Below are 14,806 nucleotides of genomic sequence, written 5' to 3'. Positions count from 1 at the left end.
AGTCACAGGAACCTGACTAGGTGTAGATGGCACTAACCACTAGTGTGAGTCTGCCTCACAAGGGACCTTGCCTACCAAGCTCGCCCTGGCCTAGGAAAAGCCACTAAGACACCTCGTAATGCACGCAGAGTCAGATGAATGAGAGTGTACTCGCCCCCTTGTGGCTGCTGTGATGCCATCAAGCGCACATCCAACTCCGGATACGCCACCGCACGGATCCGGAACATCAGGGGGATCATGGTGCGACGGGCACCCCTCCCACGTTGGGAGGCCATCCCCAGCTGGGCCTCTGCCGTCTTCTTGCTCCAGCGGCAAAGGTCCTCCCATCTTTTCCGGCAGTGGGTGCTCCGTCTGTGGTGGACCCCGAAGGTCCGGACGTCCTTAGCGATGGCACGCCAAATAGCCTTCTTCTGGTGGGTGCTGACCTAGAAGAATAGTACAGGGGAAAAGGAAAATCTTTACCCGTCCGGACCGTCATACTCATTGGCCCACGTTCCCACCCTTGCCCTGACGCACATACACTCAGCATCCTCACATGTAGGCCTCAGTCCCCCCAACATTTATCTTCCATCCACACCACTCCAAACAGGCATTGCCCATGCAGCATGCTCACAATGTACTCACCTGTTTGTCTGGAGGACCGTACAGTTGTGTGTACTGGGGGAGTACCCCATCCACTAGTTTCTCCAACTCCTCCGAAGTGAAGGCAGGGGCCCTTTCCCCAGACACATGAGCCATTGTCGCTTCCAGATTGAGGTCACAGCACCACTTGCAGTGTAGGTCCTTGTAGGAGGCTGGACTGGCTTGTAGTGAGTACCAAGGGGTACTTGCACCTTGCACCAGGCCCAGTTATCCCTTATTAGTGTATAGGGTGTCTAGCAGCTTAGGCTGATAGATAATGGTAGCTTAGCAAAGCAGCTCAGGCTGAACTAGGAGACGTGTGAAGCTACTACAGTACCACTTAGTGTCATATGCACAATATCATAAGAAAACACAATACACAGTTATACTAAAAATAAAGGTACTTTATTTTTATGACAATATGCCAAAGTATCTTAGAGTGTACCCTCAGTGAGAGGATAGGAAATATACACAAGATATATATACACAATAGCAAAAATATGCAGTATAGTCTTAGAAAACAGTGCAAACAATGTATAGTTACAATAGGATGCAATGGGGAAACATAGGGATAGGGGCAACACAAACCATATACTCCAGAAGTGGAATGCGAACCACGAATGGACCCCAAACCTATGTGACCTTGTAGAGGGTCGCTGGGACTATTAGAAAATAGTGAGAGTTAGAAAAATAACCCTCCCCAAGACCCTGAAAAGTGAGTGCAAAGTGCACCAAAGTTCCCCTAAGGACAAAATAGTCGTGTTAGAGGGAAAATGCAAGGAAAACACAAATCAGCAATGCAACAACGATGGATTCCTGACTGAGGGTACCTGTGGAACAAGGGGACCAAGTCCAAAAGTCACAAGCAGCTCGGAGATGGGCAGATGCCCAAGAAATGCCAGCGGTTGGTGCAAAGAAGCTCTTACTAGGCTGAAGAACTGTGAATACTGCAGGAACGACAAGGGCTAGAGACTTCCCCTTTGGAGGATGGATCCCCCACGCCTTGGAGAGTCGTGCAGAAGTGTTTTCCCGCCGGATGGACGCCAATAAGCCTTGCTACACGCAAATCGTGCGTTTGGCGTTTTTGGACGCTGCTGGGGCCCAGGAGGGACCAGGAGGTCGCAAATTGGACCTGCAGAGAGAGGGGACGTCGAGCAAGACAAAGAGCCCTCACTGAAGCAGGTAGCACCCGGAGAAGTGCCAGAAACAGGCACTACGAGGATGCGTGAAATGGTGCTCGCCGAAGTTGCACAAAGGAGTCCCACGTCGCCGGAGACCAACTTAGAAAGTCGTGCAATGCAGGTTAGAGTGCCGTGGACCCAGGCTTGGCTGTGCACGAAGGATTTCCGCCGGAAGTGCACAGGGGCCGGAGTAGCTTGCAAAGTCGCGGTTCCCAGCAATGCAGCCCAGCGAGGTGAGGCAAGGACTTACCTCCACCAAACTTGGGCTGAAGAGTCACTGGACTGTGGGGGTCACTTGGACGGTGTCGCTGGATTCGAGGGACCTCGCTCGTCGTGCTGAGAGGAGACCCAAGGGACCGGTAATGCAGCTTTTTGGTGCCTGCGGTTGCAGGGGGAAGATTCCGTCGACCCACGGGAGATTTCTTCGGAGCTTCTGGTGCAGAGAGGAGGCAGACTACCCCCACAGCATGCACAAGCAGGAAAACAGTCGAGAAGGCGGCAGGATCAGCGTTACAGAGTTGCAGTAGTCGTCTTTGCTACTATGTTGCAGGTTTGCAGGCTTCCAGCGCGGTCAGCGGTCGATTCCTTATCAGAAGGTGAAGAGGGAGATGCAGAGGAACTCGGCTGAGCTCATGCATTCGTTATCTAAAGTTTCCCCAGAGACAGAGACCCTAAATAGCCAGAAAAGAGGGTTTGGCTACCTAGGAGAGAGGAAAGGCTACTAACACCTGAAGGAGCCTATCACAAGGAGTCTCTGACGTCACCTGGTGGCACTGGCCACTCAGAGCAGTCCAGTGTGCCAGCAGCACCTCTGTTTCCAAGATGGCAGAGGTCTGGAGCACACTGGAGGAGCTCTGGACACCTCCCAGGGGAGGTGCAGGTCAGGGGAGTGGTCACTCCCCTTTCCTTTGTCCAGTTTCGCGCCAGAGCAGGGGCTAAGGGGTCCCTGAACCGGTGTAGACTGGCTTATGCAGAATTGGGCACATCTGTGCCCAACAAAGCATTTCCAGAGGCTGGGGGAGGCTACTCCTCCCCTGCCTTCACACCATTTTCCAAAGGGAGAGGGTGTCACACCCTCTCTCAGAGGAAGTTCTTTGTTCTGCCATCCTGGGCCAGGCCTGGCTGGACCCCAGGAGGGCAGCTGCCTGTCTGAGGGGTTGGCAGCAGCAGCAGCTGCAGAGAAACCCCAGGAAGGGCAGTCTGGCAGTACCAGGGTCTGTGCTACAGACCACTGGGATCATGGAATTGTACCAACAATGCCAGGATGGCATAGAGGGGGCAATTCCATGATCATAGACATGTTACATGGCCATATTCGGAGTTACCATGGTGAAGCTACATATAGGTAGTTACCTATATGTAGTGCACGCGTGTAATGGTGTCCCCGCACTCACAAAGTTCAGTGAATTGGCTCTGAACAATGTGGGGGCACCTTGGCTAGTGCCAGGGTGCCCTCACACTAAGTAACTTTGCACCTAACCTTTACCAGGTAAAGGTTAGACATATAGGTGACTTATAAGTTACTTAAGTGCAGTGTAAAATGGCTGTGAAATAATGTGGACGTTATTTCACTCAGGCTGCAGTGGCAGGCCTGTGTAAGAATTGTCAGAGCTCCCTATGGGTGGCAAAAGAAATGCTGCAGCCCATAGGGATCTCCTGGAACCCCAATACCCTGGGTACCTCAGTACCATATACTAGGGAATTATAAGGGTGTTCCAGTAAGCCAATGTAAATTGGTAAAAATGGTCACTAGCCTGTCAGTGACAATTTGGAAAGAAATGAGAGAGCATAACCACTGAGGTTCTGATTAGCAGAGCCTCAGTGAGACAGTTAGTCACTACACAGGTAACACATTCAGGCACACTTATGAGCACTGGGGCCCTGGGTTACCAGGGTCCCAGTGACACATACAACTAAAACAACATATATACAGTGAAAAATGGGGGTAACATGCCAGGCAAGATGGTACTTTCCTACACAACCCCCCCCCAAACGAAGGACAATAAGACTAGCCATTACCTGATGAGTCTTCATTGTCTAAGTGGAAATATCTGGAGAGTCCATCTGCATTGGAGTGGCTACTCCCAGGTCTATGTTCCACTGTATAGTCCATTCCCTGTAGGGATATGGACCACCTCAACAATTTAGGATTTTCACCTTTCATTTGTTTTAGCCAAAGTAGAGGTTTGTGGTCTGTCTGAACAATGAAGTGAGTGCCAAACAGGTATGGCCTCAACTTCTTCAGAGCCCAGACCACAGCAAAGGCCTCCCTCTCAATGGCAGACCAACGCTTTTCTCTAGGGGTCAACCTTCTACTAATAAAAGCAACAGGTTGATCCTGGCCCTCAGAATTAAGTTGTGATAGGACTGCCCCTACTCCTAATTCAGATGCATCAGTTTGGACATAGAATTTTTTAGAGTAACAAGGGCTTTTCAGGACAGGTGCAGAGCACATGGCCTGCTTCAGCTCCTCAAAAGCTTTCTGACAGTTTGCTGTCCATAATACCTTTTTAGGCATTTTCTTGGATGTGAGGTCATTAAGAGGGGCTGCAATGGAGCCATAGTTCTTAATGAACCTCCTGTAATACCCAGTGAGGCCTAGGAAGGCTCTCACCTGAGTCTGAGTGGTAGGGGGAACCCAATCAATAATTGTTTGGATTTTCTCCTGAAGTGGTGCAATCTGTTCCCCACCAACAAGGTGTCCCAGATAAACCACCTTACCCTGCCCTATCTGGCACTTTGAAGCCTTGATAGTGAGGCCTGTCTTTTGCAGAGCCTCCAAAACTTTCCATAGGTGGACCAGGTGATCATCCCAGCTGGAGCTAAAGACAGCTATATCATCCAAATATGCTGCACTGAAAGCTTCCAGCCCTTGCAGGACTGTGTTCACCAACCTCTGAAAAGTGGCAGGTGCATTTTTCAGACCAAAAGGCATTACAGTAAACTGGTAATGTCCTCCAATGGTAGAAAATGCAGTCTTAGATTTAGCATCTTCTGACAATTTGATCTGCCAATACCCTGCAGTCAAATCAAAAGTGCTTAGATATTTGGCAGATGCCAGTGTATCTATGAGCTCATCTGCCCTGGGTATAGGGTGAGCATCAGTTTTGGTTACCAAGTTGAGACCTCTATAGTCGACACAAAACCTCATTTCCTTCTTTCCATCTTTAGAATTGGGTTTTGGTACCAGTACCACAGGAGAAGCCCATGGACTGTCAGAGTGCTCAACCACTCCTAGTTCCAACATCTTCTGAAGTTCTTGCTTTATGCAGTCCCTGACATGGTCAGGCTGCCCATAGATCTTACTTTTGACAGGTAAACTGTCTCCAGTATCTATAGTGTGCTCACACCAAGAAGTGGTGCCTGGCACAATGGAGAAGAGTTCTGAAAATTGTCCTAGGAGATTTATGCAATTATCTTTCTGCTCAGCAGTAAGACAATCAGCCAAAACTACACCTTCCACAAGAGCATCTTGTTCTGTGGAAGAGAAGAGATCAGGTAGAGGATCACTGTCTTCTTCCTGTCCCTCATCTGTTGCCATGAGCAGGGTGAGATCAGCCCTGTCATAGTAGGGTTTCAGGCGGTTGACATGGAGCACCCTAAGGGGACTCCTGGCAGTGCCTAAGTCAACCAAGTAGGTGACTTCACCCTTCTTTTCAACAATTGTGTGGGGTCCACTCCATTTATCTTGGAGTGCTCTTGGGGCCACAGGCTCCAAGACCCACACTTTCTGCCCTGGTTGGTACTGAACCAAAACAGCCTTCTGATCATGCCATTGCTTCTGGAGCTCTTGGCTGGCCTGAAGGTTTTTACTGGCCTTTTTCATGTACTCAGCCATCCTTGATCTGAGGCCAAGTACATAATCCACAATATCCTGCTTAGGAGCTTTTAAAGGTTGTTCCCAACCCTCCTTTACAAGTGTGAGTGGACCCCTAACAGGGTGTCCAAAAAGAAGTTCAAAGGGGCTGAAGCCCACTCCTTTCTGGGGTACCTCCCTGTAGGCAAAAGGAGGCATGGTAGAAGGATATCCCATCTCCTGCGGAGTTTTTCAGGGAGTCCCATAATCATGCCTTTGAGAGTTTTATTAAATCTCTCCACCAGTCCATTTGTTTGTGGATGATAGGGTGTTGTGAACTTGTAAGTTACACCACACTCCTTCCACATGGCCTTTAAGTATGCAGACATGAAATTGCTTCCTCTGTCTGATACTACTTCCTTTGGGAAGCCCACCCTGGAAAATATTCCCAGGAGGGCCTTTGCCACTGCAGGAGCTGTAGTGGTCCTTAAAGGAATAGCTTCAGGATATCTTGTGGCATGGTCCACTACCACCAAGATAAACCTATTGCCTGAAGCAGTAGGAGGGTCAAGGGGGCCAACTATGTCAACCCCTACCCTTTCAAAGGGAACCCCAACCACAGGCAGTGGGATAAGGGGTGCCTTTGGAGTGCCACCTGTCTTGCCACTGGCTTGACAGGTTTCACAGGACTTACAAAATTCTTTTGTGTCCTCAGACATCCTAGGCCAATGAAACAATGGTACCAATCTCTCCCAAGTTTTCATTTGACCCAGGTGCCCAGCTAAGGGAATGTCATGTGCCAGTGTTAGGAGGAACTTTCTGTACTCCTGAGGAATCACTAATCTCCTGGCTGCTCCAGGTTTAGGATCCCTATGCTCAGTGTACAAGAGGTTGTCCTCCCAGTAAACTCTGTGTGAGTCACTGACATCCCCATTAGCCTGTTTGACAGCTTGCTGTCTGAGACCCTCTAATGTGGGACAGGTTTGCTGTGCCACACTCAGCTCCTCTCTGGCAGGCCCCCCTTCACCCAAAAGCTCAGCAGTGTCTGCTTCCAGCTCCTCTGGTGTAGGTTCTGCACAGGGAGGGAATTCTTCTTCCTCAGAAGTAGAATCCACTGTAGAGGGAGGGATAGTAGGAAGTGGTTTGCTTCTACTAGCCCTAGCTTTAGGGAGCACTTGGTCCATTGTTCCAGGATCCAAGCTTCCCTGTCCTTTTTGCTTTTTGGCCTGAGCCCTTGTCAAAGCAAAAATATGCCCTGGGATGCCCAGCATTGCTGCATGGGCCTCCAACTCCACATCTGACCAAGCTGATGTCTCCAAATCATTCCCTAATAGACAGTCTACAGGTAAATCTGAAGCTACCACAACTTTCTTTGGACCAGATACCCCCCCCCAGTTGAGATTTACAACAGCATGGGGTGGCTTTGTGTTATGTTGTGAGCATCGGTTACTTGGTACTGGTGTCCAAGTATGTGTTGTTCAGGGTGCACCAGTTTCTCAATCACCATTGTGACACTGGCACCTGTGTCCCTGTAGGCCTGGACCTCAACACCATTTATTAGGGTTAGTTGCTTGTACTTCTCCAAGTTATGGGGGCAAGCAACCAAAGTGGCTAAGTCAATAGCCCCTTCAGAGACTAAAGTAGCCTCTGTGGTCTCCCTAATCAGACCAACCCCAACTAAATTACCAAAAGTGAGCCCAGCTACTCCCTTGGATTGGCTATTAGTAGGTTTGCTCCCACCACCACTGCTATTAGTAGGGACACTAGGTGTAGCAGTAGGGGTTGTAGTGGTAGGAGCTGTGGTGCCTTTCTTTGGACAACTGGGATCTGTTGTCCAATGGCCTTTTATTTTACATAAATAGCACCATGGTTTCTTTTCCTTATTCTGATTAAAGGAGGATTTGGACCCACCACCCCCACCAGAGTGTTTTTGTGGGCCTGATGAAGACTCATTTTTAGATTTGTCCCCACCCTTGTCAGAAGACTTACCATCCTTCTTTTTGTTGCCATCTTTGTCACCCCCTGTATGAACTTTTCTGTTCACTCTTGTTCTGACCCATTTGTCTGCCTTCTTTCCCAATTCTTGGGGAGAGGTCAGATCAGAGTCCACCAAGTACTGGTGCAACAAATCAGACACACAATTATTAAGAATATGCTCTCTCAGGATCAAGTTATACAGGCTGTCATAATCAGTAACTTTACTGCCATGTAACCACCCCTCCAAGGCCTTCACTGCCTGGTCAATGAAATCAACCCAGTCTTGTGAAGACTCCTTTTTGGTATCTCTGAACTTTATCCTGTACTGTTCAGTGGTTAAGCCATAACCATCCAGGAGTGCATTCTTAAGAACTTGGAAATTGTTAGCATCATTTTCTTTTACAGTAAGGAGCCTATCCCTACCTTTTCCAGTAAATGATAGCCATAGGATAGCAGCCCACTGCTTTTGAGGGACATCCTGTACAGCACAGGCCCTCTCAAGTGCAGCAAACCACTTGTTAATGTCATCCCCCTCCTTGTAAGGGGGAACTATCTTATGCAGATTCCTGGAATCATGCTCTTTTGCAGGATGACTATGGGGAATACTGCTGCTGCCACCATGGGTATCTAAACCCATCTTCTGTCTTTCCCCCTCTATTTCTAAAGACTGTCTATCCAAATCCAGCTGTTGCTTCTTGAGCTTCAGTCTGGTTTGCTCCACTCTCAATCTATTGAGCTCCCTTTCTAACAATCTGTCATCAGGGTGGGTGGGAGGGACATTTCTAGATACAGAGGTATGATGGGAATGAACAGAAGGAGACCTGTCCCTTACAAGGGGCACCCTAACAGCTTGGCTACCAGTATAATGTGAGAGCACATCATCAGTATGATGTGATTCAACCTCTGTACCAACTATGCTAGACTGTCTAGTAATGGGCAGGCTGAGAAGTTTCTTTCCTGAACCTTTTCCTGGGGGAGTCCCTGGATCAGATTGAGAACCATTAGCTACTTTTTCTACAGATTGGGCACTTATGGCCTTATCCTGTACTCTAAGCATATTAATTAACAGTTCTAAGGAAGGATTCTTCCCTACACTCAAACCTCTCTCTATGCAGAGACTCCTTGCTCCTTTCCAGCTAAGGTGATCATATGCAAGTTTGGACAGTTCAACTTTTTGGCCTGTGCCAGACATTTTTAGAGAGAGTTAAAGTGATAGACAAAGAAAAAAAAGTTTTCAGAACTTTTTGGAAAGACAGAAAAAACTTTTTAAACTTTTAAGAACTTTTTGAAAGTTTAGAAGTACTTTTCAGCACTTAGAAAAGAGTGAAAAGAGGAAATGCAAAACTTTTTGGCTATGTGTATATACACTGACCTTGTTTTGTATATTTTTCTCTTATGAAAAGTACAATGACAAGAGTGGTAAGTAGTCTCAAAGCACTTATCCCACCGCTGCACAACCAATGTAGGAGGCTGGACTGGCTTGTAGTGAGTACCAAGGGGTACTTGCACCTTGCACCAGGCCCAGTTATCCCTTATTAGTGTATAGGGTGTCTAGCAGCTTAGGCTGATAGATAATGGTAGCTTAGCAAAGCAGCTCAGGCTGAACTAGGAGACGTGTGAAGCTACTACAGTACCACTTAGTGTCATATGCACAATATCATAAGAAAACACAATACACAGTTATACTAAAAATAAAGGTACTTTATTTTTATGACAATATGCCAAAGTATCTTAGAGTGTACCCTCAGTGAGAGGATAGGAAATATACACAAGATATATATACACAATAGCAAAAATATGCAGTATAGTCTTAGAAAACAGTGCAAACAATGTATAGTTACAATAGGATGCAATGGGGAAACATAGGGATAGGGGCAACACAAACCATATACTCCAGAAGTGGAATGCGAACCACGAATGGACCCCAAACCTATGTGACCTTGTAGAGGGTCACTGGGACTATTAGAAAATAGTGAGAGTTAGAAAAATAACCCTCCCCAAGACCCTGAAAAGTGAGTGCAAAGTGCACCAAAGTTCCCCTAAGGACAAAATAGTCGTGTTAGAGGGAAAATGCAAGGAAAACACAAATCAGCAATGCAACAACGATGGATTCCTGACTGAGGGTACCTGTGGAACAAGGGGACCAAGTCCAAAAGTCACAAGCAGCTCGGAGATGGGCAGATGCCCAAGAAATGCCAGCGGTTGGTGCAAAGAAGCTCTTACTAGGCTGAAGAACTGTGAATACTGCAGGAACAACAAGGGCTAGAGACTTCCCCTTTGGAGGATGGATCCCCCACGCCTTGGAGAGTCGTGCAGAAGTGTTTTCCCGCCGGATGGACGCCAATAAGCCTTGCTACACGCAAATCGTGCGTTTGGCGTTTTTGGACGCTGCTGGGGCCCAGGAGGGACCAGGAGGTCGCAAATTGGACCTGCAGAGAGAGGGGACGTCGAGCAAGACAAAGAGCCCTCACTGAAGCAGGTAGCACCCGGAGAAGTGCCAGAAACAGGCACTACGAGGATGCGTGAAACGGTGCTCGCCGAAGTTGCACAAAGGAGTCCCACGTCGCCGGAGACCAACTTAGAAAGTCGTGCAATGCAGGTTAGAGTGCCGTGGACCCAGGCTTGGCTGTGCACGAAGGATTTCCGCCGGAAGTGCACAGGGGCCGGAGTAGCTTGCAAAGTCGCGGTTCCCAGCAATGCAGCCCAGCGAGGTGAGGCAAGGACTTACCTCCACCAAACTTGGGCTGAAGAGTCACTGGACTGTGGGGGTCACTTGGACGGTGTCGCTGGATTCGAGGGACCTCGCTCGTCGTGCTGAGAGGAGACCCAAGGGACCGGTAATGCAGCTTTTTGGTGCCTGCGGTTTGAGGGGGAAGATTCCGTCGACCCACTGGAGATTTCTTCGGAGCTTCTGGTGCAGAGAGGAGGCAGACTACCCCCACAGCATGCACAAGCAGGAAAACAGTCGAGAAGGCGGCAGGATCAGCGTTACAGAGTTGCAGTAGTCGTCTTTGCTACTATGTTGCAGGTTTGCAGGCTTCCAGCGCGGTCAGCGGTCGATTCCTTATCAGAAGGTGAAGAGGGAGATGCAGAGGAACTCGGCTGAGCTCATGCATTCGTTATCTAAAGTTTCCCCAGAAACAGAGACCCTAAATAGCCAGAAAAGAGGGTTTGGCTACCTAGGAGAGAGGAAAGGCTACTAACACCTGAAGGAGCCTATCACAAGGAGTCTCTGACGTCACCTGGTGGCACTGGCCACTCAGAGCAGTCCAGTGTGCCAGCAGCACCTCTGTTTCCAAGATGGCAGAGGTCTGGAGCACACTGGAGGAGCTCTGGACACCTCCCAGGGGAGGTGCAGGTCAGGGGAGTGGTCACTCCCCTTTCCTTTGTCCAGTTTCGCGCCAGAGCAGGGGCTAAGGGGTCCCTGAACCGGTGTAGACTGGCTTATGCAGAATTGGGCACATCTGTGCCCAACAAAGCATTTCCAGAGGCTGGGGGAGGCTACTCCTCCCCTGCCTTCACACCATTTTCCAAAGGGAGAGGGTGTCACACCCTCTCTCAGAGGAAGTTCTTTGTTCTGCCATCCTGGGCCAGGCCTGGCTGGACCCCAGGAGGGCAGCTGCCTGTCTGAGGGGTTGGCAGCAGCAGCAGCTGCAGAGAAACCCCAGGAAGGGCAGTCTGGCAGTACCAGGGTCTGTGCTACAGACCACTGGGATCATGGAATTGTACCAACAATGCCAGGATGGCATAGAGGGGGCAATTCCATGATCATAGACATGTTACATGGCCATATTCGGAGTTACCATGGTGAAGCTACATATAGGTAGTTACCTATATGTAGTGCACGCGTGTAATGGTGTCCCCGCACTCACAAAGTTCAGTGAATTGGCTCTGAACAATGTGGGGGCACCTTGGCTAGTGCCAGGGTGCCCTCACACTAAGTAACTTTGCACCTAACCTTTACCAGGTAAAGGTTAGACATATAGGTGACTTATAAGTTACTTAAGTGCAGTGTAAAATGGCTGTGAAATAACGTGGACGTTATTTCACTCAGGCTGCAGTGGCAGGCCTGTGTAAGAATTGTCAGAGCTCCCTATGGGTGGCAAAAGAAATGCTGCAGCCCATAGGGATCTCCTGGAACCCCAATACCCTGGGTACCTCAGTACCATATACTAGGGAATTATAAGGGTGTTCCAGTAAGCCAATGTAAATTGGTAAAAATGGTCACTAGCCTGTCAGTGACAATTTGGAAAGAAATGAGAGAGCATAACCACTGAGGTTCTGATTAGCAGAGCCTCAGTGAGACAGTTAGTCACTACACAGGTAACACATTCAGGCACACTTATGAGCACTGGGGCCCTGGGTTACCAGGGTCCCAGTGACACATACAACTAAAACAACATATATACAGTGAAAAATGGGGGTAACATGCCAGGCAAGATGGTACTTTCCTACAGTCCTCTCCTGTTGAAGGTCAGGTATCATGTGAGGGAACAGATATAAAATGGCGGTCACGTCCGCGGCGGTGCGTACCGTCACCGCCGGCGTACATCGTCATTCACTCCTCGGACCCTTAGGGTCCAATGTTAACCAATGCAGGATTGCGCTGCGGTCTTCAATGGCCTACCGCGACAACGCCAGCGCAGTTACCTCATATCCCCTCGTCCCACCTTACAGGTCAGGCAGACGCCATGTCAGGGGGCCACATGGCATTCATCTTACTGCATCACACCAATGTAGGCATTGAATACACACAGTAACTGGCACATTGCGGATTAATAAATGTGTGCAAATGACATTTGTGATACCTCAGTGTTGGTTGACTCTCTGCTCGCTGTTCTCCTTCATAGGGCACATCCGCTGGGGCAGGTGATGAGATGGCGGCATCCTCCGGTGTACAGACCGCTAGTGGATCTGTCGACAATGGAGGAGAGACACGTAATAGTCACCTACAGACTTGATCGTGCAACAATCCCAGTTGGAGCCAGACCTGATGTCAGCTATCCGCCATCCCACAGGAATCCCCCGTGTTGTCCAGAGTGTGGTCTGCCCTGCTGAAACACATGCGCAGCTACATCGTGTTCCCTCAGGTGGAGGATTTGCCCACAGTGAAAGGTGACTTCTATGCCATGGGGCATATCCCCAACATCATAGGTGCCATTGATGGGACACATGTGGCCGTGGTACCCCCCGCAGGAGTGAACAGGTGTACAGAAACCGGAAGAGCTACCATTCGATGAATGTGTAGATGGTGTGTTTGGCCGACCAGTACATCTCCCATGTGAATGCCAAATTTCCTGGCTCAGTGCATGATGCTTATATTTTGAGGAATAGCAGCATCCCTTATGTGATGGGGCAACTCCAGAGGCACCGTGTGTGGCTAATATGTGAGGACAAGGACCCTATACAGTGTGAATAGTTTTCTGGGTATAGGGTTGTCCCTATCAATCAATCAATCAATCACAAAATTTGTAAAGCGCACTACGTACCCGTTAGGGTTTCAAGGCGCTGGGGGTGGAGGGGGGGTGCTGCTACTGGTCAAAGTGCCAGGTCTTAAGAAGTCTCCTGAAGGTGAGTAGGTCCTGGGTCTGTCGTAGGTAGGTCTGGGGGGTGTTCCAGGTTTCGTCGGCGAGGAAGGAGAAGGATCTGCCGCCGGAGGTCTTACGTTGGATGCGGGGAACGGTGGCGAGGGCGAGGTTGCCGGAGCGGAGTTGGCGTGTGGGGGTGTAGAAGTTAAGTCTGTTGTTCAGGTAGGCTGGTCCCGCATTGTGGAGGGCCTTGTGAGCGTGGGTGAGGAGCTTAAAGGGATCCTCTTGTCCACAGGGAGCCAGTGGAGGTCTCTCGGGTGATGGGAGACGTGGCAGCGGCGGGATACATCGAGGATCAGTCGGGCGGAGCCGTTTTGGATGTGTTGGAAGCATTGTATGTTTTTTGCTGGGATGCCTGTGTAGTGTGCGTTGCCGTAGTCTAGCCTGCTGCTGACAAGGGCCTGGGTCACCGTTCTTGTTTCTGTCGGGATCCACTTGTAGATTCTACAGAGCATGCAGAGGGTGTTGTAGCAGGAGGAAGAAACTGCGTTGACCTGTTTGGACATGGAGAGGGAAGAGTCGAGGATGAAGCCCAGGTTGCGAGCGTGGTTGGTAGGTGTTGGCGGGGCCCGCAGAGAGATGGGCCACCAGGAGTCATCCCAGACGGAGGGGGTGCGTCCGAGGATGAGGACCTCCGTCTTGTCAGAGTTCAACTTCAGGCGGCTGTGTCTCATCGGCGATGGACTTCATTCCCTCGTGGAAGTTGGTTTTGGCGGTGTGAGGGTCTTTGGTGAGGGAGAGGATGAGCTGGGTGTTGACGGCGTAGGAGAGAATGTTGAGGTTGTGCTGCCGGGCCAATTGTGCGAGGGGGGCTATGTAGATGTTGAACAACGTCGGGCTCAGTGAGGAGCCTGGGGGGACGCCGCAGATGATGTTGGTGGCTTCAGAGCGGAAGGGTGGGAGGCGGACTATCTGGGTTCTGCCGGAGAGAAATGAGGAGATCCAGTTGAGGGCATTTCCTTGTATTCCGGATCCGTGGAGGCGTATTTTCAGGGTGCGGTGGCAGACCGTGTCGAAGGCGGCGGATAGGTCCAGGAGGATGAGGGCTGATGTTTCGCCATTGTCCATTTGCTGTCTGATGTCGTATGTGGCGGCTAGAAGGGCAGTCTCGGTGCTGTGGTTACGTCTGAAACCGGACTGGGAGGGGTCCAGGATGGAGTTGTCCTCAAGGTGGTGGGTTAGCTGAGCGTTAACGATGTTCTCGGTGACCTTCGCCGGGAAGGGGAGCAGGGAGATCGGTCGGAAGTTCTTGAGGTCGTTGGGGTCTGCTTTGGGCTTCTTAAGGAGGGCGTGGATTTCGGCGTGCTTCCAGCTTTCCGGGAATGTCGCAGTTTCGAAGGATATGTTTATGATTTTACGGAGTTGGGGGGCGATGGAAGAGTCGGCTTTGTTGTAGACGTGGTGAGGGCATGGGTCTGATGGAGATCCTGAGTAGATGGAATTCATAATCTTGCGTGTTTCTGAGTCGTCTACGTTGGTCCAGGTGGTTAGGAGGTTGGTGCAGGTGGACTTCTTAGGGGTGGGGTCCGTCGTGGGCGTGGTGTTGAGGCTGTTGTGGATGTCGGCGATCTTTTGAAAGAGAAATGTGGACAAGGCGTCGCAGAGTTCTTGGGATGGTGGGATGTCGTTGACATTGGCGCTGG

This window comes from Pleurodeles waltl, chromosome 4_1 (assembly GCF_031143425.1).
Source record: "Pleurodeles waltl isolate 20211129_DDA chromosome 4_1, aPleWal1.hap1.20221129, whole genome shotgun sequence".
Taxonomy (NCBI): Eukaryota; Metazoa; Chordata; class Amphibia; order Caudata; family Salamandridae; genus Pleurodeles; species Pleurodeles waltl.
Note: the sequence above shows the minus strand (reverse complement) of the source record.